The 26,715-nt window shown below is 36.1% G+C and overlaps 4 long non-coding RNA genes across 9 annotated transcripts; 3 read left to right on the top strand and 1 right to left on the bottom strand.

Moving 5' to 3' along the window:
* Positions 1-1,500: 1,500 nt before the first annotated feature.
* On the top strand, positions 1,501-2,371 carry LOC130749839 (uncharacterized). The gene is made up of 2 exons (XR_009023114.1): positions 1,501-1,596; positions 2,099-2,371. It is a non-coding gene; the product is annotated as an uncharacterized LOC130749839 (long non-coding RNA).
* Positions 2,372-5,424: 3,053 nt separating this feature from the next.
* LOC130745262 (uncharacterized) lies at positions 5,425-8,263 on the top strand. Its single transcript, XR_009021629.1, has 2 exons — positions 5,425-6,125; positions 7,755-8,263. It is a non-coding gene; the product is annotated as an uncharacterized LOC130745262 (long non-coding RNA).
* Positions 8,264-8,947: 684 nt separating this feature from the next.
* On the bottom strand, positions 8,948-11,097 carry LOC130745261 (uncharacterized). Of its 2 annotated transcripts, none has more exons than XR_009021627.1 (4): positions 10,737-11,097; positions 10,462-10,598; positions 9,559-10,370; positions 8,948-9,457 (listed from the first exon to the last, which is right to left on the bottom strand). It is a non-coding gene; the product is annotated as an uncharacterized LOC130745261 (long non-coding RNA). The 2 variants fall into 2 exon arrangements; XR_009021628.1 differs by having other exon boundaries at positions 9,559-9,633.
* Positions 11,098-22,056: 10,959 nt separating this feature from the next.
* LOC130745260 (uncharacterized) lies at positions 22,057-25,852 on the top strand. Of its 5 annotated transcripts, none has more exons than XR_009021624.1 (4): positions 22,057-22,471; positions 23,292-23,419; positions 23,818-24,937; positions 25,470-25,852. It is a non-coding gene; the product is annotated as an uncharacterized LOC130745260 (long non-coding RNA). The 5 variants fall into 5 exon arrangements; XR_009021626.1 differs by adding an exon at positions 23,531-23,587 and having other exon boundaries at positions 23,818-25,852; XR_009021625.1 differs by having other exon boundaries at positions 22,058-22,471; positions 23,818-24,672; positions 24,848-25,852.
* The last annotated feature ends 863 nt before the right edge of the window (positions 25,853-26,715 follow it).

The raw sequence follows: 26,715 nt of genomic DNA, 5'->3' as shown, positions 1-26,715 counted from the left end.
GACCCCAAATGGTTATATACGTGAGGCTACTGTCGTGACCCCAAATAGTTTGTTGAAATGGCTTCAAGCATATTCTGCAAAGATGGGCAAGAGAAAGCGCTAAGAGCGTATAGAACAACTTTATGATAGAGATACCACGCGTTTCCACACGATTCAGGATAATTATAACTATCATAATAGGATAGAGAATCACTTTGTGGTAGATGCCACAAACCATATTGGTGGCATTTGTGTAAACATGTGCATGATGAGCATTTCTTCTGCGCTTCCCCTTAATGCAATGCCTTCAATACAAAGACTAAATTGGCTGCAGAGAATCTAAATTCGTTGAAGCATATCATCATGCATTGGCTGCAGAGAATTTGAATTCGTTGAAGCATATATTCACGCGTCTTTGGTTAAGAATAGAACTTCTTTTGAAAAGCTTTAGCAATTTTCTTGATTCCATTGGCTAATTAGTGTTCCAATTGTTCTATTATTCTTTCCTTTTCTCTCATCAAAGACAACTTCAATATTCTTCTTCTCTTATCTAGAATATATTATTCCTTCTTCCCTAATGTGCCACCTCAGCGCTACATTACAATAAAATCTATACAAATCTAAACCTGATTACATGCGTAATTACATAGGTAAATAAATAAAGAAAATTGTAACCTAATATTTTATTATATTCTAGATGTTTTCAGATTGGAGTCAATTTTGATTTTAGTCCCTCCCCGGAAAAAACTTGCCGATATCTCCCTGCAGTTGCAAGCATTTTGGAATTAGTCCTCGCCGGAGGACGGAGCTCCGGCGAGAGTGCTCAGTGGCATGCCAGAGCTGACGTGGCTTTATCCACATCATTTTTTTATCATTTTTTGGGGTTTTTAGGTTCTTTTTTATCTTTCTTTCTAGTGAAACTAATTTCAGTTTTTGTATTTTTTTCAGCTTCTATTTGTTATTTTAATTAGAAAATAAATATAAGGAAATTAAAATTTAATTAAAAATGATGTGGATAAAGCCACGTCAGCTCTGGGCTGTCATTGGGCACTATCGCCGGACCTCCGCCCTCCGGCGAGGACTAATACCAAAATTCTTGCAACTGCAGGGAGATATCGACAAGTTTTTTCCGAGGAGGGACTAAAATCAAAATTTACTACAAACACAGGGACCAATTTGACTATTAACCCTAGATTTTATAAATGGAGAATAATATAGAGACTCCAATCCATTCTTGAGCACAAGTAACTGAAAGTTTTACATCTAGAATGCTTATTCCTTCAAGAAAAAAACAGGCTTTATAGTTTACGATAATGCATGCCTAATAAAACAGAACACTTTTTGAAAAATCTTGGTTCTGAGGTTTGGACCAAACTGCTTGAACACAGACAAAGAAACTACTCAATTCACATTAATGAGGATGTTTTAAAATCTGTGGAACCTTAAAATATTATTCATTAGCTTCACAGCATAATACATATTATTTGCACAATTAAACATTGATGTGTATCTTCCAGGATCAAGCAAGACAGAGAATGATGAAGCAGAAAGGCTCTGATGAAACAGATTCATACTGGGACAATCTTTGGGGAAAACCGAGAGACTTCCATCGTTCAGGTATGAGATTTGCATATGTGAAAAGGTTTATAGTTTTAATTATTGGAAATTACTATAATATTAGTTAGCCAAGGCTTTTTCCTTTTTCATTGTATAGTTTCAGAACTTTATTTGAGCAGTTTTCATATTTGCAATTTCAAACCTCTTAGTAGTTATTAACAAATTTTGAATCTAAATTATAAATATGCTTTAGTAGGCCTGAATTCTGATTATTTGGTTGCGGCAAATACTGTCATATATATGAAGTTTATATTGGTTAGAACGAAACTTACATACAATACTATACGTACCGTTTGTGGTCCAATAAGAAAACACAACACTCACTTTCTTAATATTTTATTCATTTTGTTAATGTGATAACTTCCTCAATTTATTCTTTTCCAACGCACGTGTCATGTTATAAATTGACAGTAATAGCGACATCTATTGAATTGTGTCTAGGTTTGGTCTGGTTGGTTTTGTTATACGACTAATAGTGTTTCAAATGATAACCATTTTGCAGAAGATGAAGTGAAAGAAAGAGCAAAAAGAGTTGTTGCTGCTGCTAGAAGATGGAGGGAGTACTCAAGGAAGGGTGTTGACAAGCCTCCCACATTTAAACTTCCAGAGGCAGCCTCAAGCAAGGACAAGTGACCCCTATTTGCCTACACATCTGGTCCCATGTAATTAATTCATCCATAGTTTGTCACATTCCATAATTGTATATGCAAAATTCTAATTTGGGTAAATATAACACATGATTTATAAATTTTATAATCTATACAGGGATTAATCATACTATCATAGAAAGGTAGTTCAATGTGCTTTGTTTTGTTTTACATAGACTACAAAGTCAAAGAAGTGGTGGAATTCCTACGTTTAAGTTGTTAGGCGTTTGAATCACTGATTCAGCAGAACAAATTTAAACAACCCATGCAATGAACTGATGATTCACCGTATCTTCAAGCTACAGCAATGGAATGGAGGCAGCTAATTTTTTTTTTTTTGAAATAGGAGGCAGCTAATTTTCATTATGCCTAAAATGATGCAAATAAATTATGCACTAACACTATGATTTCATTATTTATTTGAAGATACAAACTTGGGTGAAGTAGGGGGAATTTTCTGTTAAAAGGCAATCCAGATTGTTCTGGGTAATCAAAACATTTTACCTGTACTAAGATTTTAATGATACATGTTTGGTTTTCCTTAAGTAAAGTTTCACATTGTGCATGGAAAATACTTTTGGTGGAAAAGCTAGTACACGCCAAAATTTCTTGCTTGAAATATCAAAGAAAGAGCATTAACAGCTGCTGCTACTGCTAGAAGATAGAGGGAGTACTCATCCGATCCATCATTTGATCTCATAATTGTATATAAAAAAATCTAATTTGGGTAAATATAACACAGATGATTTATAATATATACAAGGAATAGTTATAATAGGTAGCTCAAGTGCTTTATTTTGAGGGTATATTATTGTATTTGTTGTACATAGCATTCAAGTCGAAGCTGTGTTGGAATCGCTGTGTTTCAGCTGTTTGTACTTGAATTTCTAATTCTGCACTACAAATTTGAACAATACGTGCAATTCACTGTTGATTCATCATTCAACACTATAGTTTGATTGTTTAGACACACTAGTGTGAAATCGAGGATTTTCAAGCTAGTAGCAAAGCTCTAAAGGGATAAGTAATGTTTCTAAGCAACCAAAGCATCTTTCTTTTCAAGACATATGCATAAGAGTATCTTGAGTCATGGAGGTAAAATATTTTGTGACAATTAGATGCCTACTCGTTATCTATATCCAATAGTAGCAATTGTGTTTTGATACTCTGTATATAATAAATATCACATAACATAAGTCATGCAATAAGTTTCTAAAACACAAGTTGGAGACCAAGTTATACCAGTAATGAAAAACAAAAAAGGGATCATCTTGTGAGAGCATGACAGTTAAGGATCGAAAATTTCAATCTCCAATTGGTGTCCATGTCTTGTCCACCAATAATTATAACATTTAGAAGTCACTTGTATAAGATTATAATTGTTATATTCATATTTTATCAATTAACATGACATAATTTTATTAGTGAGACATGAAACGCGCAACGAAGATAGAATATATTAATTCAACAATTAATTATTTTATGTACATGATTCAATGATACAATCAACTAGTAAGATAATTATTGAGGGAGAAGGGGGTGTGCCATTCCATTGTTTGAGAGTTTCAAATTCTTTAAAATCCCCAATTTGAGGGAACTTAAAAACATAACTAGAAGAAGGTTTTGGAGGGGCTTTTAAAACTACCCTAAATCCCTCCCCTCCCCCCCTCCTTTTTAAAATCTCCTCCTAACTTATTCCTCCCATCTCCTCCAAATCTCAATTCACAAACACAATATAAAATTATGTTTGGTTTTCCATCTATTGGCAAAAAAAAAAATTTTGAACGAATCCATTGGCAAATTCAATCACATTAAAATGCCAAATTGCTATTCCAATATGACTTATGTGAATGGGGATGGAGAGTGTTGTAAATGATAATTCAGTTAGTGACAACTAGTCTAATGTTGAAGGACTTATTTACTTTCCATGTTATAAGTTCGAATATATATGTTACTATTGTATATTGTATTGTATATTTAAAATAAAAAAAAAGTTAATATGCCGAGGTGGATGTTTTGGTTTCACTTGAGTATTGCAATACATCATGAGTGGATGGCAAGTGGAGTGATATCAAATTCCCTTTATTCTTTTTCTTTTATTTAAGGTTTGATTCACATTGGACTTAAACTTTGTCTAATACAACACGATACAAAAATAGATAGCATCCGCTAGAGTGAAAATAATTATTAGTGGATCCATTTCTTTCCTCCATTGTGTCTCTTTCACTTGAGCCCAACCATTCTTGTTATTCACTAAACAACATTATTATTTAAGTAATTTGGGTTGGTATAACCACGTGTCAACTACGTCAATAACAGTTATTAAGTTTAGAATCTATCTATTTATAATGGCAAATTCTAAGGAGCCACCCCAAAATAGGAGGCAGTGATGCCACTGCTACGTGGCCCAATAGAAATCCGTTTAAGCGTGTGCCATGAGTCAAACCAACAAGTTTTCTAAAATCCCAATTTCAGTCCCTATAGTTTCATGTAATTATCATTAGGTAATTAAGTATTTACTGTAAAACAATTAAATTATAACTGAAAATCAAATCAAAAACCCTAATCCCTCCCCATCTGTTGTGTTCATTTCAATCATCACCTCCACCCTCCGCCGCTGCGCATCCTTGAGCAACGCCACCCCTTCAGCTTTGATTATTTCCTACGCCCCAATTCTACAACCTAAATGCTTTCACCCTCCCAATCTCGCCCTCTTATATTCCCGAATCCAACGCGCCCGCCGCTCCAATCGCGATGCCCTCGCCCTATTCGCCGATGGCGGGATTCTCTGCCACGCCTAACATCCGCAGCACCATAAGGATCGAGTGCCACAACGGCACCGGGAATACGGCGTACAGGTACGACAAACTCTGTGATGTCGTTGATGGCTCCAATGGTGTTTGCGAGCATGGCCCTAAAAGGTTCATGAGACCCATGTCGCAAGCGAGTTTCTGCTTGCAGACTAGGGGCACTTCCACTCGGGGGTCAACGTATGAGGCGATCCTCGTTGTGTGTATGCTGGTGTTCTTCGAGGGTCTTTCTGCTAAGTCTCAATAATCGTGGCATTTGCCCGAGAACGAGTTTGGGGTTTCTTTGTTTCTCTGTTTCCCACCCCTTCCATTAAGCCAGCTTTTTCTGGGACAAATCAAAGTATACAACTCCAGGTTTATACTATTATTTTTCTTGAGTTTCTTTTTCATGTTATGTTTTTGTATTGTTTTAGTTGTAGGAGTTCACTCCTTGCCACCATAACATGCTTGATGATGTGGTTGACAATGTATGCACCTTAAACTTCACTAGTACGATTAGAATTTATGTGTTCAAGTTAGTGTAAATAAATGATATTGTTGTTACTGATGAGTTAGGTCTTTTTCTTGAATTTCAATTCTGCTTGTTTTTGGCCCCCATGTGATTCGGGTGAAGGCTTGTTTTTACAATTGTTGAATACCCTGTCTCATTGCTTGCTTAATGAAAGTTTAGAAGGAATGATTGCTGGCTTAAAAGACAAATGTTTTGTTATCCAAATACTTGAGGTATAATATGAGTATTAGGGCAGGGAGAGGGAAATGTTGCCTTATGGAGGAGTGAAAACTTCTTTGCATTTTCAGAACTTCGGAACTTGTGGAAGTGGTTCTGCAAGGGAGAAATGGGTCAGTTTTCTGTTATGGTTCCACTGGAGTTGGGAAAACTTACGCAATGCTTGGTACAATTTAGAGCACAGGGGTGATGGTGTTGGCAAATAAGGACCTTTTCAGTAAAATCAGTCAGAGAAGTTGTGATGGAAACCATGTCGTTCATCTGTCCTATCTTGAGGTTTATAATGAAACTGTGATAGATTTGCTTTCACCTGGAAGACCTCTGGTTCTTAGAGAAGATAAACAGGTGCACTGCCTTTGCATTGTTTGCTTTATTTAATTTAGATGATATGATGGGGTTGTTGATGCATGCACCTTGGACTTTGCTTCAATTTATGTGTTTGCTTGATGATGGTATGGTTGATTAGATTGAGGTTTGGTTAATCTTGAGAACCGTTGAGTTAAAATCATGCTCACCTTTTGCGGTTAAATAGAAAGGGGGGAAAATGAGATTTGTGTCCTATTTTACATTGATTGAAGTTTACTCCCTGATAAAGATGGAAGCATCTTTGCCTTTATGTTTTCACTTTCACTATATATGGTTTTTAGTTGTTTTGCTCAGTGTTGTCAATAGCGGGCTATAGCGCCGCTATCGCGGCGGTACGTGGCGGAGCGGCGGATGGGCGCGACGCCGGAGGCTGTAGCGGCGCGGATTTCGCGTCGCGGTGGTAGCGGCCGCGATCGCGGCGAAAATCGCGCTTGGTGCAGCGCAATAGCGGCGCGATGGAGGAAAGGGAAAGTGATGATGGGCGAAATCTCGTTTTTACCCCGACTTAGGTTTAAAAATTGAGGGTAGAATGGTCTTTCTCATTTGGTTAATGAAGCTTTTTAAAAAACTGAGGGCAGAATGGTCGTTTCCCCTCGGTTAATGAAGCTTACACACTGTTTCTTCTTCCTCTTCTGTTTCTTCATTGTACAGAGTTCTCGACATTCACTTCCTACCTCTGTTTCTTCTTCCTCTTCACGTTGCTTCTTCTCCTTCACACCCACACCACCTCTGGCGAATTTTCCGGCGACTTCAGGTTTGTGATATTCCTAAGCTCCTTCTTCCCCACACCTGCGAGAAAGTGCTGTTGTTTGAGGTTATTTCATCCTATGTTTCTTCTTCCTCCTTTTTCTCTGTTATTCTCTCATTTTTCTGATTTTCTATATTCTCAATCTCATATTTCATTGTTCTCCATATTTTTCTCTATTATCCATCTCTGTTCTCATTTTTCTTTGGTCTTTTGCTCTCCATCTCTATTCTACTTCTTCCACGCTCTGTTCATGCTCTGTTTTCCATGCTATATTTTCTGTTCTTTTCTGTTAATGTTTTGTTCTCCTTCTTCATCTCATTTCAGTGCTATTTATCAATTATGTGTGAGTGAGATATAATTTCAGTTCTATCATTTTTGAGCAACCATATATATATTATACAGTATAATTAGATGGAATATATGTAAAAAAAATCAGCGTAGCCCCCGTAGCGCTACACGCTATAGCGCTATAGCCTTTTTTGGCCTTGCCGCTACGCTACGCTATCCGCCATTAACAACTTTTGCTATCATGCAGTTTTTGAAGTTTACTAATGAAGTTTGTTATAAATTTTCAGTTTTCACAATATTGTATTCTATTACTTGTTCTATTATTTGCCATGAAGTAAATACCATTGAAGTTTATGGTCTTACATGAGTTTTGATTTCTGCACATGTATTAGATTGTAGAATTTGTTTATACTATTCTTGCAAAGCTAGTGCAAAGCGTGGCTGCCAATGAATTTTGATGGTCTAACATAATGCTAAACAGAAGAAATCTGGTTGAAAATATTATTGTGGCTAGCATTGAGTTCTAATGCTAAATTAAATTCTAACGCTAAACGTAAGATATTTGTTAACAGGGTCTGATTTTGGTTCAAGAAGTTTCTCATCATCAATTGGGGGGACAACAACCAACTATGCTATTGTGGTGCTCCATGTAAGGTTCGAGATTGTAAAATTGAAGGAACCCCGGGAGGAAGTTTTTGGGTTGTAGAAGACATGGTGGGTCTTCCACACATTGTGATTTCCTTTTTTGGTGTGATGACACAAGTCCAAGATCAATGAAGTTTCACATTGATTTATTGAAGAACATAAAACATTGATTTATTGAAGAACATAAAACATGTGAAGAAGTGGTAGCAAAAAATGCACGTGTTGACCTTGGAGGGAAGCAAGTAAGAATGAAAATATTTGTCTTGGGAAGAAGTTAAGAATAGTCATAGCTTGTCAACTAGTGCTTATGGCATACGTTTGGTTCAATATTTGTAAATGAGTGGTTTGATCGAGCTATCTATAACTTAAAACTATTATGAACCACTCTTGGCTCACATATTCAACTGATATGAAATCTTGGGTTTGCATATGAAAATACATATCAATTATGGTTGACTGATATAACCATTGAGTAAAGTTGAAATCCAAAGCACTTATTTGGATTAAACAATAAACTTCTGAAAATTTTATTACTTTTTTTAAATAAGTGTGTTAAGAAAGGATGTTTAGTGGTCTCTTGAGAAATTCTTCTTTAGATTATATTTTCTCATTCATAAGGCATGAGTATGTGGCTTTGCCGGAGAGCAGAAACAAAATCTACAATTGTGCACAATGTGGTTAGCTTCTTTCATTGTGAATCATAAGACCAAACATTTTCTTCATGGTTTTCTCACCTTCCATCCACAAATTTTAAACAAATTTTAAAATTCGCTTATCAGAAAAAGAAAAAATAATAATAATAAAATTCAGTTCATTAAATTTTGCAACTTGTAAAACAACATCTGTTATCTATCTAAAGGTTAAAAATAACTGCATGTAATTCTCATTGCAATATGTACAAATAAATCAACCCTTGTAATTTTCTGGATTTTTTGTTACGAGTCTGGAGAATTCCAAACAGTAAGCAAAAACAGTAAATTAATAACTTGCAGCAACAAAGACTTGCCGAAGAGTTGGCATGCACTTCCTCTCATGAACATAACACATGTTGCTCTCATGAACATAACACATGTTGCACTTTAGAACATCAGTGTCTTCGAACCAACTTTATCTGCATTCCTCAACAAAATCATGTATCTCAAGTACATTTCTAAATAATGTTGTTTTCCAAACTGAAACTGTTTATACACCTCGTCCAGAATGAGATAATGAGTTTTCCTAGAAATGTTTCTTTTGAATCCATCTGCACCATTCACATCTAAGTCCCTCTAATCCTTTTCCTACCTGGCCTTGGAATTTGTCCAAATATAATACATCTTACACCCTACTTTTATTTACAATTTCTTGGCTTCTTACCAATCCCACAGAAAAAGACAGAAGAGCTAGAAAGGCATTCAGCTTCAATGAGATTCTGCAGACTGAAAATGAGACCAGTATTCTTTGACAAGCTTCCCAAGCAACAAACATTCTCTCTTCATCAGGTTCATTGGCTCATCATACTCTACTAGTTTTCCTGAAAATACTATCAAACATTTTTCTCTCTTAGAAGAAAATAAATAAAGGATCCAATGTTCTCTCCACTTGTGATACATGAGTGACTTGGAATAAACACCATTTATGCTAATGGAAGCTAGGCATGAAAACAAAAGATTAGTAGGATAAGTGGCATGCCCCAGTATATTGAAAACTTATACTGCTAAGTCAGACAAACTATAATCTATCCACAGTTACCTTGTATACTGGCCAAAAATCTCCTTCACTATCTTGAATCAGCTTCAACTTTCTAAATATCAACAATCATACGTACTGGGGTTTTACAACAGAAGGTAAGTTTATCTTCAAACAAAAAGTTTTATAAGATGAACAATAAGGAGTTTCAGCATACGAGTCAAGATTGATAAGACAATAGAAAAATAAGCAAAGAACTTACGAAGGTGGAGTAACCATTGAAGAAGAATGGCTTGAAGCCAAATTCATGCTCAGTTTAGTAGAGTAAGTAACTATCGACATATGTGAAATGCTTAAATAATGCTAGACAAAGAGAACCATACAGATCCAAGAGCTAGAAGCTAGATGCAGAAGACTTCGTAAAATTGTTGTAAGATAAAATCCCTGAATGAATTTTAATTTCTTCATAGGTCAATTACTACTTGAGATTAATCACAAAAGAAATAATTGAATGGAGTATGAATAATAGAGTATGTGGTGTAAAGGAAATATGTTACATCTTAATTTTGAAGTTCATATCCCACTTAACTCTTTGACGAAGTTCACACAGTTTGTCTTTCCATTTATGTTAAAGGATTACCCTTCAGAAAGCAAACTAATATATACAAACCCAAGCAACCAGCCAATGCAGGGATAAGATAGATATAAGTCATTATAGTCGTTTCTCACAAAACCAGAACTAATTGAACTGAGTTTTCATATAATAAAAATCAAATACACATAAGAAAATTGGGCCAAGCGAGTGAAAATGACCCAGGAGCTTTCAACTTGAGTACATACATGAAAGGAAAATAGAAAATGACAAGAACAAAATCCTACACCACCCAAAAGCAAGAAGAACAATTAGGCTCAAATCCAAGGGAATAAATTACTCAGGCAGCCAAGACATTAACTTAAACCACAAACCTTGGACCTCAAGACTCCAAAGATGCTGCCATGGAATGGAAGACACATCTCTCTCAATCTCCCCTCCTCTACCCCTTCCATGTGCGCTCATATATGCCGTGGAATCACCACCTCCCACGATCCCTCCTCCTCCAGCGCTGGATTGTGCAAAATAAAGGTGCTCAATGTCTCTTTCAGCAGGACCAATTCAAAGGATTAGTGGACAACGAAGAAGTACACAGACATGCACAAAAGGTAAAGTGCTTCCATAAAAAATACACTTCAGCTGAACTTACAACAGTATCAGGAGTATCATCTTGCTTGCACAATTGAATGGAACCCCAACCCCAAGTCGTAGAGCTATATCTGTTGCCCACTTGGGAAAGGTTTAACCAGGAACACCAATTTCAGACTCCATAGATCCTTAATCATTTTCAATCTGTACAAAAATACAAGTAGATCAAATCTCCATTGCAGTAAATAATAAAGTCTACAACTACATGATAACATAACTATGTGCTCGCTGCCCTGCTTTAGATACGACGATTCCACGGCGGAGCAATTCGGCATGAAGGCGCGCATGTTCAGAGGAGAGGGAAGAACACTATCCTCCGATGAGTTCGCGGCGGTTGCCGCGGTTCTTCTAAGCATCACCGAGGAGAATTAGATTTCCCACCCCCTGTTTTAGATTTCCCACCCCATTTAAAAGTGGGGAAAAACCAATATTGTCCCTCCGTGTTTTAGTCCGAAACTTCAACCTTCGGATCAGTACGAAACTTCATCCTTCGGATTAGTATGAAACTTCAACTTCTGGACACCTCTGACAGATTCTACCACCTTTTTCAGCACCATTACTCCATAGCTTCACCTACCTCACCACCATTATGACCTGCATAAACTCCTCAACCACCCAACCACCCCCCATTTATGGCTGAACACACTGTTTGGATGGGTCCTCGTGTTATTACCAACTTTGATTTAACAGACATAACAGAAGATTGATAATATGATTCATGTTTGTAATGTTGTAACCATGTCTGTAACCATATTATTAGCAAGAATATTTTCCTTCAGTATTGTAACGAGGTCTGTTTGTCCCATATTATTGTCACTGCATTTTCACGTTTCTGTCTTTGTGACAGTATCTGGTTTGAAAGATCCGAATCTTGAAGTTTCATATTAATCCGGTTTTTCAACTCTCGGACGTCTAAAAAAGGGGGGTGGTAAATTTAATTATGAAGCAGTCCGAAACTTATAGTCCTGGATTGATCCGAAACTTAAAGTCCTGGATTGATCCGAAACTTAAAGTCCTGGATAGATTCGAAACTTAAAGTCCTGGATAACTCTTACCAAGCAGCAGAATGCAGTAAGTTAAAACCAAATCAAAAGGCATATTCATCAATTACAATCTCAACCACCACCACAATTACAAACCAAACATTTCAACCCAACAATTCGTTAGGCAAGTCCTCCAAGACGGCCACGACACCGATCATGTTATTTTAACTGTAACTAAAGAATCCGAACTTTTAACTCTCGGACTAGTCCAGAACATCAACCTCTGGACTGGTATGGAGGTTTAAGTCCCGGAGGGTAGTCCCGACATTTTTTTAAAAAGGCTAGGGTGGCAATTCTAAAACAGGGGGTGGGAAATCTAATTCCCATCACCGAGGTATCATCGTCACCGCCGTTCACTGCCGTCGCCGCAAGGGTGTCGATATGCAATGTCATGGGTACCACCACCGGGGACACGAGCGATAAGGGAGACAGCACGACCAGTTCCTCAAGACTCGGCGGATGACTGGTGGCCGGCGCGGCGGTAGACGGCGTAAGGCTGGCGGCTGTTTTGGGAGATGGCCGAATGGACGAAATTGACGATGTTAGGAGAGGGAGTGAGAACTAGGGTTTCTAGTTGCTATGCCTCTGACAGTGCATTTGTAGGTTGGAACAAGTTGAAAAGAGTATTTTTACCCACAGCCAAAAACGATAGTAAAATCAGTGCCTGAATCTGAAAAACATGAGAGGGAAAGTTGAAAATTTGAGCGCCTAAAACCATATTGGAAGGGAAACAAATTTCAAAATTTTGGAGGAAGGGGATTAAAATCCCTCCTCACTCAATTTTTACTTCCCTCCAAATGTAGGTGAATTGAGAGGGAAATAATTTTTAATTTTAGCATTCAAAATATTTCTTACTTTCATAATAAGGTGACCCCTAATGTGCACCACTTTTAAAGTGGTGTAATTTTACACCACTTTTTTTAACTTGCTATAACAGGTTAACACATCTTTTTTAAACAAATTTAATATATAACAAATTTTTAAAGATACTTTTTTTTAAAAATAATAATGTGTTAACCTGCTATAACCGATCAAGTAAGTGGTGTAAAATTACACTACTCTAAAAGTTGTGCATATTAGGGGAACCCTTATAATTAATCAATTTAAATTTGGTTGAACCCGATTCAACCTGGTTGAACTATTGACTCATTGACCTAGTACCCAAACTAAGTCGATGAATGGTTTGAGTTTTATAACACTGCTTATCTACATTTTTTTAATTTTTCATATATCTTGATAGTAACTTTTATATAATTAATTATTACTAGTACACCTACCACATAAGTTCCAAGTGAACCACATTGACATTTTTTTTTCATAGAAAAATGAAAGTAAAAAACAAAATAATTTTAAGATAACAACAACTTTTATGTGTGTGTATACATGTATTGAGATCTTATTTATTTTGTCCCCCTCAATTTCTGTGTCATGGTTCCGCCACTATGTGTGTTGGGGTGAGGAGAGATTGGGAGTGAGGAAGAGAAAGAGTGAGAGAGGGACAAGCCTATAAAAAGCGTAGCAAAGGTCACATCACTCCTACATGATTGGAGCCCTTATTTGGGGTTGACATAGAGCATTTAGAGTGTCAGTACGAAATGAGCGGAGCTCTTTGATAGTGTTGACTTGGAACAATTAAAGTGTCGGCATGGAATGGGTGAAGCTTTTAGATAAGTTTTAGTTAAAGTACTTAGAGAATTGTCTGAGAATAAGTAGAGCTCGTAGTTAAGGTTGATTTGAAGTGGGTGTTAGTGGGGAATGAGTTGAGCTCTTAGCTAGGTTTGAAATTGTGCACTTAGAGGGTTCGCTGAGAATGAATTAAGCTCTTTGATATGGTTGACTTTGAACACTTAGAATGTCGGCAGGGAACGAGTGAAACTCTTGTACATGATTTACTTGGAGTACTTAGAGAGTCGTCCGAGAATAAGTATAACTCATGTATTGTTAGAGTTGACAAGAAGCCCTTAGAGTGCTAGTGAGGGATGAGTTGAGCTTTTAGTTAAGGTTGACATTGTGTAATTAGAGTGTCAGGGGAAAATGAGTTGAGCTCTTAGTTAGGGTTGATGGGAGTACTTAGGGTGTTAGTGGGGAATGAGTTAAGCTCTTATATTAGGCTGGCATGAAGTATTTAGAGTGTCGATAATGAAGGAGTGGAGCTCTTAGATGGGATTGACCTCGAGCAGTTAATGTGTTGGTTGGAAATGAATGGTGCTCTTAGTTAAGGTTGACAAAAAGTGCATAGAGAATCAACAAAGAATAAGTATAGCTCTTAGGTAGGGTTTAACTGGAATACTTAGGGTATTAGTTGGGAATTAGTGGGTCCACTCAGTAGTTTCCCACTAACATCCTAAGGATTTTAAGCCAATCTTAACTCTACTTATTCTTTGCCGACTCTCTAAGTAAGCCATGTCAACCCTATTTAAAAATTTCACTCATTCTCCGTTGATACACTAAGTGCTCCAGGTCAACATTATCTAAGAGCTCCATTCATTCACTGTTGACCCTCTTAGTGCTCCATGTCAACTCTAACTACGAGTTCTACTCATTGACACCCTAAGCACTCTATATTTCAGATTAACCCTAACTAAGATTTCTACTTATTCGTTTGCCCATTTTCTATTTCCATTTTTTAAAATAAAATTAAGGCAAAAAAAACATGTTTAGTATTACTAATTTAGTGGTGACAATGATGGTTAGAGGTGGTAGCGGTGGCGGTGACGATAGTAACAATAGTGGTGGGTAGTAGCGGTAACGCTAGTCTCGAGAAAGAAAATAATATTATTATAATAGGCTTAAAAGCATTTTTGATCCCCACAATTACATTTTGTGCAAAATGAATCTGTAAACTAAAAAAATCGCACTTTAATTTTGGTCCCCGACTTTATAAAACGACATCACTTTTAGTCTTCTCTTAAAAAGCTAACGTTTACTACCTATGTGACATTTTGTAATAATTTTTTAATCAATGGAATTAATTAAAGATTAAAAACTCATGAACCTTCATCTTCTTCCTTCATATCTACAATTCTACATCATTAACAAAAATAAAAACCCAAAAAATTAGAAAATCCATATCTTCATAAATCATTATTTAGAAAAACAAAATCCTTTCCCTCAATTCACGCCCAAATAAATTCTTCATCTTTTGATGAAATATACACAAGCTAGCTGCAAATCAAATTTTACATTTACTGACCAAACCCATTTGGTTTCTATACAGATTGTTTGACATGTTAGTAGCATTACATCAACTTCTTTCATGTGCAATACAATTCAGGTTTACACAAGTGATTCTTCTTCTTCACTCACTCATCCCTTCCGTCGCCTCTCTCCTCACCCACCACCTTCTCTTTCTTCAAACCTTCGTTATCACTAATTCACTGCCCAGCCAGCACAATCCCTCCCCAAAACCCAACCCGCCGCTCCTTGGCTCACCAAAACCACTCTCACCGGAGGATAAATCAGTTTTTCTCACTCTCCAGATCTGAACGCTAACAAATGAACCAGATCAATTTTGTTTTTTCGATTGGGGTTTTAATCGTCGGCTCGATCTGGATGTGGTTGGGTTGGTCGTGGCTAGATATGGGTGTGACTGTTGGGGGTGGCGGTTTCTAACAGAGGAGTGAGTCGTTGACGGGGATGACAGGGACAAAGAGCTCAGTTCTGGTTGACGGGGAAGTGGTTTGGATTCGTTCCATTCATTCAGCTGACACAAGTTTTTTTTTTCTTTCTCTATTTAATCAGTGAGGCAGTTACCAATAATCAGGGTGGGTTCTTTTTTTTTGCTGGATTTGGTTTTTCTGGGTTGGAGAAGATGAACATTTTCGAGGTTTCTGGGTAGATGAAGAAGATGATGAAGAATGTTGAAGAAAGTGTGAAAATCGTGAAGTTTGTGGGTTTTTAATTTTTGTAGTTTTAATGCTAATGCCATTAGTTTTTAACATCTATGGATGGAAAACCAAAAGTGCTGCCGTTTAACAAAGTTGGGAATTAAAAGTGTGATTTTTTTAGTTTAGGGATTCATTTTGCACAAAACACATTTGTGAGGGACCAAAAATATTTTTTAGTCATTATAATATTATATTCATTGGTAATATGGAGTACGTTAATATTAGAAATAATTATAGAGTCGTTTTAATTAGGGGTGTACAAGACCCGGCCCTACCCGCCAACCCGTCCCTGCCCGACCCGATCATTAAAAGAGACCGGGTTCGGGTTGATCTTTGAGTTACCCGACTACGGGTAGGGTCGGGTTCGGGTTGACACTCGGGTCACCCGACCCGTCCCACATATATATTTTATAAAATTTTAATTTGTTATAATGATTAAAATGTGATACATGGTGCTCAAATTTATCTTACCATGTAGATGAAATTAAAATGTTTAACATTTACCTTATGAATTAAATAAACGTTGGTCAAACTATTGACACTTTCATGCTCTAACAAGAGAAAATCATGTATGTGTATTATGCATATGTGAGACAAGTGAAGAAATGATCAAACAAAATGTAAACCTCTCAAGTGCAATAGATTATGAAAGAATTGGATTCTTTCAAGTTATTTCTTCTAAAAAATAGTTCCAACTTATAACTCTTTTATTATGTTATTATCTTTAAATTTTACAATTAGTATCAAATAGTCTTAAACTTATTGTCCCTCGGGCCAACTCAGACCCGTCCTACATAGACCCGTCCTAAATTGGACCCGCGTAATGTCGGGTTGCTTCGGGTCTAGGGACGAGTTAGGGTCTATGAATTGACCCGATCAATATTTAGGGCCGGGTTAGGGTTAACCAAAACCCGTCCCAACCCGTCCCTTGTACACCCCTAATGCACATGTGAGACAAGTGAAGAATGATCAAACAAAATTAGTGACACGTGTATATAGATCAAACAAAATGTAAACCTCACAAGTGCAATAGATTATGAAAGAATTTGATCCTTTCAAGTTTTTTCTTCCAAAAAATAGTTCCAACTTATAACTCTTTTAATATGTTATTATCTTTAAATTTTACAATTAGTATCAAATAATCTTAGACTTATTGTCCATCGGGTCAACCCGATCCCGTCCTACATAGACCCGTCCTAAATTGACCCGCATAATGTCCTACATAGGGACGAGTTAGGGTTTATGAATTGACCCGTTAAATATTTAGGGTCGGGTTAGGGTTAACCAAAACCCGTCCCAACCCGTCCCTTGTACACCCCTAGTTTTAATAACTATCACACGATAAAACATCTATTCCATTTTCAGAAAAAAACCAAATTTTCATTAAAATAATGGAAAGCTTGAATCACGTCAGATGAAGAAAATTAAACTTTAAAATCTTGAATGAAAATCCCTCCGTTCCTTTTTACGAGAATCAAGTGAGGTGTATAGCTTGATTCTTTTTTATAAAAACAATTCAAATTTCTAGGAACGTTAATTATTTTTTGATAACAATACTCTCATTTAATCGATGTTTATCTTTCTTTCCATAATGCAACTCATTAATGGTAAATAGAAATAAAAAAAATATTGGGGTAACTTTGGAAAGTTAATATAAATGTGAACAAATTTAATACTTCAAAATTCAAACTAGTTTCTTAAGGAGCATGAAATATTAGTTTGATTCTTATAAAAAAGAACGGAGAAAATACATACTATGCAATGATGCGGTTAGGTGTTAAGTGGATAATATGATAAATTTAGAACATTGATAAAAGCAAAAGATTGAACACTAATTAATGACATTGATATCCTCAATTTTATATTCAACAAAAATGCTTTGCCTCTCTTTAATTTTCTAGAATTTTGAAGTCTTCCCTACTTAAAAATATGCTTTTGGAGGGAACGGAGTAATTTTTTAAAATAAATTTCAAAATTTTGGAGGGATCCCCTCCTCACTCAATGTTTACTTCCCTCCAATGTGGGTGAATTGGGAGGGAAGTAATTTTGCTAACAAAGATATCCCTACACAAATATAAGAATTCCAAGTTGCTTATAATTAGGCTATTGTCTCACGTCCCTTCATTAACCAAATAATAAGATGTTATTTTATTGTTGGTTCATAAGGGAGGGGAGAGATTGTATAATTAAATTACTTATTACAAATTTATAAAAACAAAAATACCTATAGTTCACATTCGAAACCTTTTAGTTACATAATAATTTACACTCACCACAATTTTCTTTTTTTCTCCTTCCACACACAAACAAACAGAATATGGCATTCATTTTAATAAACCAAGCTGCACATCTTTTTCTCTTCTCAAACTCTCGCAGTAGCTTGCAACTTCGATTTTAATTTGTAATGATGGATAATATCCTTAATTTGTTTGGCCCATCATCGATGACCATATAAACTTCTTAGTCTCTACCCTCGTGTTTGGTCCCACATCGCTCACATAGACTCTTGCAGGTTCTGCTAATTACTCAGTTTAACGCAAGATTCAACAAATTCACACAAATAAACTGGGTGTTGAAAGTGAAGGAAAATCGCTCACATACACTCTGCCCTCATGTTTGATTCTATCAAAAACTGAAGGAAAATCTTGCAGATCATATACCACAACGGAAACTGGGTGCTGAAAGTGAAGATCAGAAATTGAAGATGAAGGGAGGGAGATGGGTAAATGAGCGAGGGAGGATTTCATCCCAAAATATAAAGAAAAAGGGGAAATTGGGGGTGGAGAGGAAAGAAGTAAAATGATCACAAGCGGGAATGAAACAAAATGGAGGGAGAGGGAAAATTTTCATCACTAAAATATTTTTAATTTTTTGTAATATATTAAATTTTATTTCATTAAAAAATAAATTTGTAAAATTATATCTCCACACATATTAAATATGATTTAATTTGTTAATATAGAAAAAAAAGACTTAATCGCACTTTTGGCCCCCCACGAATACCATATGTGCCATCGGAGTCCCTAAACTTCAAAAATCGCATTTTACATCCCCGACGTTAATCTCCGTTAACAATTTTAGTCCCTCCTTACTTTTCCATCCAACAACTAACGTTTTTTGCTGACGTGGATTTTTTATTAATATTTTAATTAATTCATCCTCCTCCTGGAACCATGTTCTTCACCATCTTCATCTTTTCTTCATCAGAACCCAGAAATTTTACCCAAGTCATGAATAGTAATGTGAAGAAAAAACAACAGTAAAGAATTGCCCCCAAAAAGACAACGTGATTCAAATTCCATTACCAGGTTCCAACAAGCATTATCAAATCAATAATTTGCAAAACCCCAACATTTTCTCCAATAATTCCCATAACGTGTGTGGGTTTTGGGGTTTCATATCTGCAGAGGCTTAAATTTTTGAAGGAAATCCTAGTGGGTATGGTGGTGTTGATTGACAAAATCAACTTTGGTTTAAAAGACGCAGGCCTTGAATTTTTTTGTAAAACCTCTTTGATTATATGATTGATTTCTTCATATTCTTCCTTCTCCCCTTTGGCTTTTGCTTGGTTGTGAGATCTGGGTTTTTTTTTTCTTTTTTTCATTATTGCTGTTTGTTTTGGGATTTGAGGTAGGGGTATAAGATGAGAGATTTAGGGATTAGAGGGAGGGACAACAGATTAGGGATCTGAGGGAATTATTACTGAAATAATTTTGGATTTGGGTTCAATGGTTTAAGATTCTTGGATGAATTTTTTTGGATTTCTATTTTCTTATCACGGTTTCTGGGTTTGTATGTTGAAAAAGATGAAGAGCTTATGAAGACTTCTGGTTTGTTTTTTTAGTTTTCAATTAATTTTTATATCAATTAAAATATTATTTAAAAAGCCACATCTGCAAAAAAAAGTTAGTTTTTTGATGGAAAAGTAAGGAGGGACCAAAGTTGTTAACGGAGATTAACGTCGTCGGGGATGTAAAATGGAATTTTTGAAGTTTAGGGACTCCGATGACACATATGGTATTCGTGGGGAACCAAAAGTGCGATTAAGCAAAAAAAAAATCGACAATTAATTATATTTTCATAATTTGTTTTCCACTTGTAACAAAATAAATAAATTATATTTTCATAAATCATTAAATTTTGATCTCTAAGCCTTGACTGCAGCAAAGGCCATCGATCTTTGTCGTCGTCCGCACTCGGACACTCCTTTTCCACCAGTGCGAAACCGCCACGAAGCCATAGATCACCGCGAGTGCAAGAGCCTCCACCACCTCGAAACTTCTCCTTCACTGTCACCAGCTCCGATCTCTCACACATAAATTGTTGATCCTGTTCTGACTAGTGAACATGGGTTTCTTATGAACCACCTTAGCTTAATTAGGGTTGACATGAAGCACTTAGAGTGTCGGTGGGATGAGTTGAGCTCTTAGTTAAGGTTGACATGGAATACTTAAAGTGTCAGCGAGAGAGGAGTTGATATCTTTGTTAGGGTTGACTTAGAGTACTTAGGGTGTCAATGGGAAATGAGTTGAGCTCTTAGATAAGGTTGACATAGAGCGTTGGCAGTGAGTGAGTGGAGCTTTAGATAAGGTTCACCTCGAACACTTACAGTGTCGTTAGGGAACGAGTTGAGCTCTTAGGCAGGGTTGACATGGAGTGCATATAGAGTCAACAAAGAATAATTAGAGCTCTTAGGTACGGTTGACTTAGATTACTCAGGGTGTCTACAAGCAATGAGTGGAGCTTTTAGATAGGGTTGAGTTGGAGTACTTAGAGTGGATGCGGGGAATGAGTGAAGATTTTAGTTAGGGTTGACTTATACGCAATTATTATAGTATAATGAAAAGGTTTTGAATGTAATCTATAGGTATTTGTGTCTATGTAAATTTTTAATAAGTGTTATGTTATGTCCTCCTCGTAACTTCGTGACACAAGGGTGATAGTTAGGGTTAGTGTTAGGTGAAATGCAGCATAAAGGAAAGATACTTAGGTCATCGACATGAAGACCTTTGTATTAGGGATCAAAGTATAATTCAATCATTTCCGTGGAACTACTGACCCTCAGGCTAGGGTTTGTGTTTAGTTCAAGTGCATACATAGAGGAAAAACCTTTTGATTGTCAACATGAGGACCCTTAATGTTATTTTTCAATGTATGAATCATACGTTTTTGTTAAGCTTCTTGCGATCTTGTCTCAACATTTAAGGTTAGGGCTAGTGTTTAATTGAAGTGCATTTACGCTGTCAATATGTGGATCTTGAGTATTAGGGTTCATATTTAGGTATAGTCATTTTCGCGGAATTTCCTAACCCAATAGTTAATGTTAATGTTAGTGTTTAGTTGAAGTGCAAACGTAATGAAAAGACGTTCAGGTCATCGACATTAAAACCCTTGTTGTTAGGGTTTAAAGTATGGTGCGAACATTTTCTTGGAACTACCTGACCCGATATGTTGTTATTCTAATTACTGCACTATAAATTTAATTTAATATTCATTTTATAAGGTAAAGAAAATCATTTTAACATTTCATATCATTTTCAAAGTATTATTACACTTTAAAATGTATAGTTTAGAATTTAAACATTTTTCAGCTAAAAATATTAACCCTTCAATTTTTCTCTAAACCCATCTTTATTAAATTTCAACTTCCTCCAAATTTGTTGTCATAAGATTTATTGTCCCGCTTAATTATTTTTATCTTATTGAGGTGGTCAAAATCCATCCTCCAAAAACTTTATCAATTTTTTCTCTTCCCGGTAGAATTTCAAATTTCCCTCTATTTTTCCAAAACTGAAAATCCAAATTCGAATGTTTACAAGTTGTTTCGATTTTGTATTCTTTTAATGCATCTTCATAGTTCATTCTCTCTCCCAATTTATTTCTTCAACTCCACTCACCGTCTCACCCCTAAATCCAGGGACGGACGCACGTTGTGTGCCAAGGGGTCATATGCCCCCATGGAATTTTCTATAATACAGCAGCAATATAGTATGGTAATTGGATTAATACTATATGCCCCCACGAGAATATTATATGCCCCCAGGAGGATACTAAATGCCCCATATGATGACAGCTCTCCCTAAAGTAACTTTTTAATCTTGTATTACACTTTTGTTTTCATTCCCAATTACGATAATTTGTTGGTTCATTCTAATTTATTAGAACAGAGAGGGAGTATAATTTTGTCATTTTTTATCACCACTTTCTCATATTAATAAAATTTGTCTGAATCTTTTTTAATTACAAAGCGTGTTTATTTACAATTAATTAAAATTATAAAGATGAAAAAATAGCATGCCACCTTTCTACTTCAGCACAGTGGTTCAGGACTGAGAATTTTGTTATATTATTTTAGTGATAAAATAAAACCCTAAAATAAAAGGATCTTTCTCCATGTATGAAATATTGCCCCCACTACTTGAAATTCCTGAATCCGTCACGTCACTGCCTAAATCCCTAATCAAATCTCACTCAATGGTCCAGCCCCCAAATTAAAACTCAAAATCTCTACCATTCATTGTTCATCTATCACAACATCCACCATTGCATTGCATATCGACACCCTTGCGATGACGACAGTGAACGGCGACGGTGGCGATGATACCTCGGCAGTGCTTAGAAGAAGAGCGGCAACCGCTACAAACTCATCGGAGGATAGTGTTCTTCCCTCTCCTCTGAACCTGGTCGCCCTCACGCAGTATTGCTCTGCCGTGGAATCGTCGTATCTAAAGCATGGCAGCGAACACTCGCAGCGCAAGGTGCGATTCAGCTTCAAGGTTTTCTCCCCTCAAATCAACGTTACCACGGTAAATTTCTCTCCTCATCATGTTTTTTGATATATTAGAACATATTAGTTGTCTAATCATTCTCTTGGTTCTTTTTGTTCGATGTGAAGTGGGAAATTATTTAGGGTTAGTTGTTGCTGGAGATGCATTCTTGTGAAAATTACTCGAGTAGGACTTACTTTGTGTTTGGTTGAATAACCTCACCACATGATCTCAACATTGGCACTGGGCACCTTTTGATAAAGCAAGCAACTCATTCTCTTTTTTCTCAACCAACTAGATTTGTTACCATGAATTTGTACTCATTATTTCATTCTTCATGTAAACTAAAATTCTTCGTCTTGCATATTTGATTGGATGATTTGGAAAATGAAGGATTTTTAAGCTTAAGTTTCAGGTTGTGTCTTTACTATCATCTTCTATGTGTCTGTTCTTGGCTGATATATAATCATTTTGGGAGATATAAAAGTCTCTTAACAATAATCATTACATGAGAAATATTGCAAGTGACATTTGAATGTTTTTAGTTGTTGTGGTTGATCTCTTTCCTTGGAAAACTTGGAAGAGATGCAGTTGACTTGGATTCAAATGTAAATGACTTCTCTGCTATAGCCTCAATTGCATCTGACCGCGCAACACACCGGTTTTAGTCTAGTTAGACTTTGAAACTATGCCTTTGTTAATTGGTGGTCATTTCCCTTCTTTCAGCCCAATACCATTGTCTTGTGTTCAGATTAAAGGAAACACTTCAAAAATTCCAAGACCATCAACATGATAGGCATCTCACTTATCACGAACTAGATTTATTTTTCATTTAATATAGATGTGTCCTCTTTTGCAGATCATGGCTTGCAGCTGCTAGTATTCTGCTACCTACCTCAGGAGGCTTGGGCCAAGCTCACAGGTGTTTATTCTCTTTGCTAACCAAGGTGGAGGACTGGAGGTGATGAAGACAAATGTATAGCTCTGGTAGGTTGCATGTTTTAATGTATCCTTATGAAATTGTGGATGTTTTCACTTCTGCTACTCCCATCACCTCATCATGATTATGCCATTTCAAGTTATCCTTTCTAATGGTAGGTGATGATCAAACATCTGGTGTTTTCACTCGCTCATTTCATTTGGGTCTTCATTGTGGTGAACACCTCTTGGCTCTTGCATTTGATTCATGACTATGGATGGATATATGGATGCTTTAATTAGAGAGTCTGAAAACGTTGATTGGAATATAGGATGGTGTCTATTATGGGTCATAATAGTAACATATATAGTATCTTAGTTGGATAGATGAGGAGTAATAACTGTATTCAAACAATAATAATGAAAGGTGATGTGATTGTTGATCTGAAACTCTTCTTTTATGGCAGCCATATGCTCACAGTGCAGAATGTCATTCCGCAGCGTAGTTCGTGATGTGAGGGACAGTTTTGGGAGCTTATCTAGGCGGTAGTTTTGATGTTAGACTTACTGGCCATCATAGAGGAAAATCTCATGGTTCGGTACAGGATTTACATGACCAGCCTCTAGTAATTCAAATTAGTTGCTGGGCAAGCTTACCCCCAGAACTACTATTTGATGTCATTAGACGGCTAGAGGAGAGTAAGAATACATGGCCTGCTCGAAAGCATGTTGTTGCATGTGCTGCAGTTTGCCAGTCTTGGAGGAATATGTGCAAAGGATATTGGTAAGAACCCGAAGTTCTCTGGCAAGCTTACTTTCCCTGTGTCCCTGAAGCAGGTTAGCTTCATTACTTATCTTAGTGTCTCATTCTTTGTTGAATAATCTGCAACATTTTTTGTGGGGATAAGAATGATAGTTGGATGCAACAAAGCACTTATCTTTTGCTCCTTTCACTTTTCAGCTTGGCCACGCGATGAGATCATTCAATGTTTTATCAATAAAGATAAATCTAACTTAACATACCACCTGCTCCTTTGCTTAAGCCCTGCTAAGCACTCTATATATACATGTAGTTGTCCCTTTGGTTTATATGGTTTTATGTTTGGTTTCTTCTGCTATGACCCTGTACATTTTATCTGATGTGATGTTTCAATTTTTAAACAGTTCAAGTAGTTGAAGTTACAGTTTATGAAAGCCTCTCCTGTGTAGAGTTTTTGAGCATGCCCAATTTTAAAATACACCAATAGAATATGATTTGCTTCCATTGCTTGTGATTTACCTCAGTTGCATAATGTGACTGAGAGCTCAAGAATCACCCCCAAGTATGTCTTCTAAGCTCTTCAATCTATATATGAATCGTTTTGCGGTAGTATCACTATCCAATTTGATATATATTAAACTACCTATTCTGCCTGACTTTAGAAGACATGCTTTTGCAACCTGTTTTTTTGTTTGTGAGATCTTCATTTTCCTCTATGTTCGTATGTTCAATTGAAGGTGTTCCTCTACCATTTGAGGCTGGTGAGATAGATTTCGATGGACTAGGAACTAATGGGCAGCATAGCTTTTACCAAACTCATACATTAGGTGATATGATTGTAGTTCATAATTGTTTGTTTGAGCTTTGAAAGGTTTAATAAACTCCTGTTAAAAGTTTAACATTAAAATACTTCTTGTTTGATAGATTTACCAATATTAAAAATTAGGAGCTCAAAAGCCTATCCTACTATATTTTTTACTGTTAATTCTAGTTTTGAAATCATTATGATGAGCTTTGTGCCTATGTCTACTACTGCATGTTTCTTTGTATTCCAGTTCTATTTTTTTTTACCTGTTTCGAATGCTAATCCTTCATTCAAATAATGGATTTTGATATGGGCATAAATCCAGGAAGAAATTTAATAGCATATTTAAAGTCGAGCACATTTTTTTTCTACATCAATTGCAGGTGCATTTGTTGACTACTGCATGTTTCTTTGTATTCCAGTTCTATTTTTTTTACCTGTTTCGAATGCTAATCCTTCATTCAAATAATGGATTTTGATATGGGCATAAATCCAGGAAGAAATTTAATAGCATATTTAAAGTCGAGCACATTTTTTTTCTACATCAATTGCAGGTGCATTTGTTGGATGCTCACTTGAAGGAAGTACTGTCACTACTCGCACTCAAGAAAATTGTTGTATTTATGGCAGCCAGACTATAACTGCAACATATATACTTCTTTGCTTGCTGCTTGACCACCTGCTGCCGCCATTCTCTTCTGTGCTCTTGCAGATTTGTATGTCAAGCTTGATGGTTAATTCAATGGTTTACATGTCACATTTCATTCCTTTCTCATTTTGGACATGGGCGTTTAAGAAGATTTGTGCAGCTGCTACGTCCAACTAAAATTGTAAAGACTCTTCGTGTCTTTATTTGTCATCTAAATACATGCATATGTAGATATTGTCTACTCTGTGTTGACTAAGATGGAGGAGGTGACCTGTTAATTTTACATGATGTACTACTAGAAGTTTAATCTTTGTAAATGTGCAAGAAGTCAAATTGATTCAATAATAATTCATGAACACATCAACTGGACATGCATAAAAAAACACCCATTTTCTTGCTGATTTTTCTTCAAATTACGTGCGGATTTGGCTTCAAAAATATTTGCAGGAAAATTTTGTAAGTAAAACCGCAGGAAAGTTTTGATTTAAAAATTTTCAATGAAAATTTGCAGTAAATAGCTTTGCGGGTGTTTCAATCCGCCGCTAAATTCTCAGTGAAATCCACAAGAATTGCGAAGGAAAATGAGTGTTTTTTAATGTCTTCCCTTTTTGTGTTCATGAATCATTATTGAAATTGATTAGTTTTGAACCATTTGAGGTTTTATGCAATTTATAATAAGAGGCTTGTAAAAAAAATTTCTAATCTAACCGATCATGGTTTTGATGGATCTATGCTTCAAATAGTTTTACATTTTCATTTTTTACATATCTGCATACTAAAAGCATGTCCATCAATGGTTGTTTTACTACAAATTACAAGAAAGGCGTACCATATTAAAAGTGTGCTATTATTCATTGATGTCCATGCCCAATGGTATAAAAAATGTAAAAAAAATAAGTACATGACTATAAGAATACAAATAGCTCCAGTCGCTGGTCTTAGTGGTGCAACTGACAAATTTTCCCTTTGTCTTAAAATCTTTAGTAATTTGCTGCAAATGGTAATCATCTCTATCTATCTTGTGTATTCTTTTGAGCTGTTCTATTTTCTTTTTTAGCTTTTGATCTTTTTACTTTTGTAAAATTCTCCTGTATTTGAAATGTAAAATTAAGAATACAAATATAAACTATTAGTGTGAAATAGAAATTCCC

This window comes from Lotus japonicus, chromosome 3 (genome assembly GCF_012489685.1).
Source record: "Lotus japonicus ecotype B-129 chromosome 3, LjGifu_v1.2".
NCBI classification, from domain to species: Eukaryota; Viridiplantae; Streptophyta; class Magnoliopsida; order Fabales; family Fabaceae; genus Lotus; species Lotus japonicus.
Note: the sequence above shows the minus strand (reverse complement) of the source record. Positions and strands in the feature narration are given on the sequence as shown.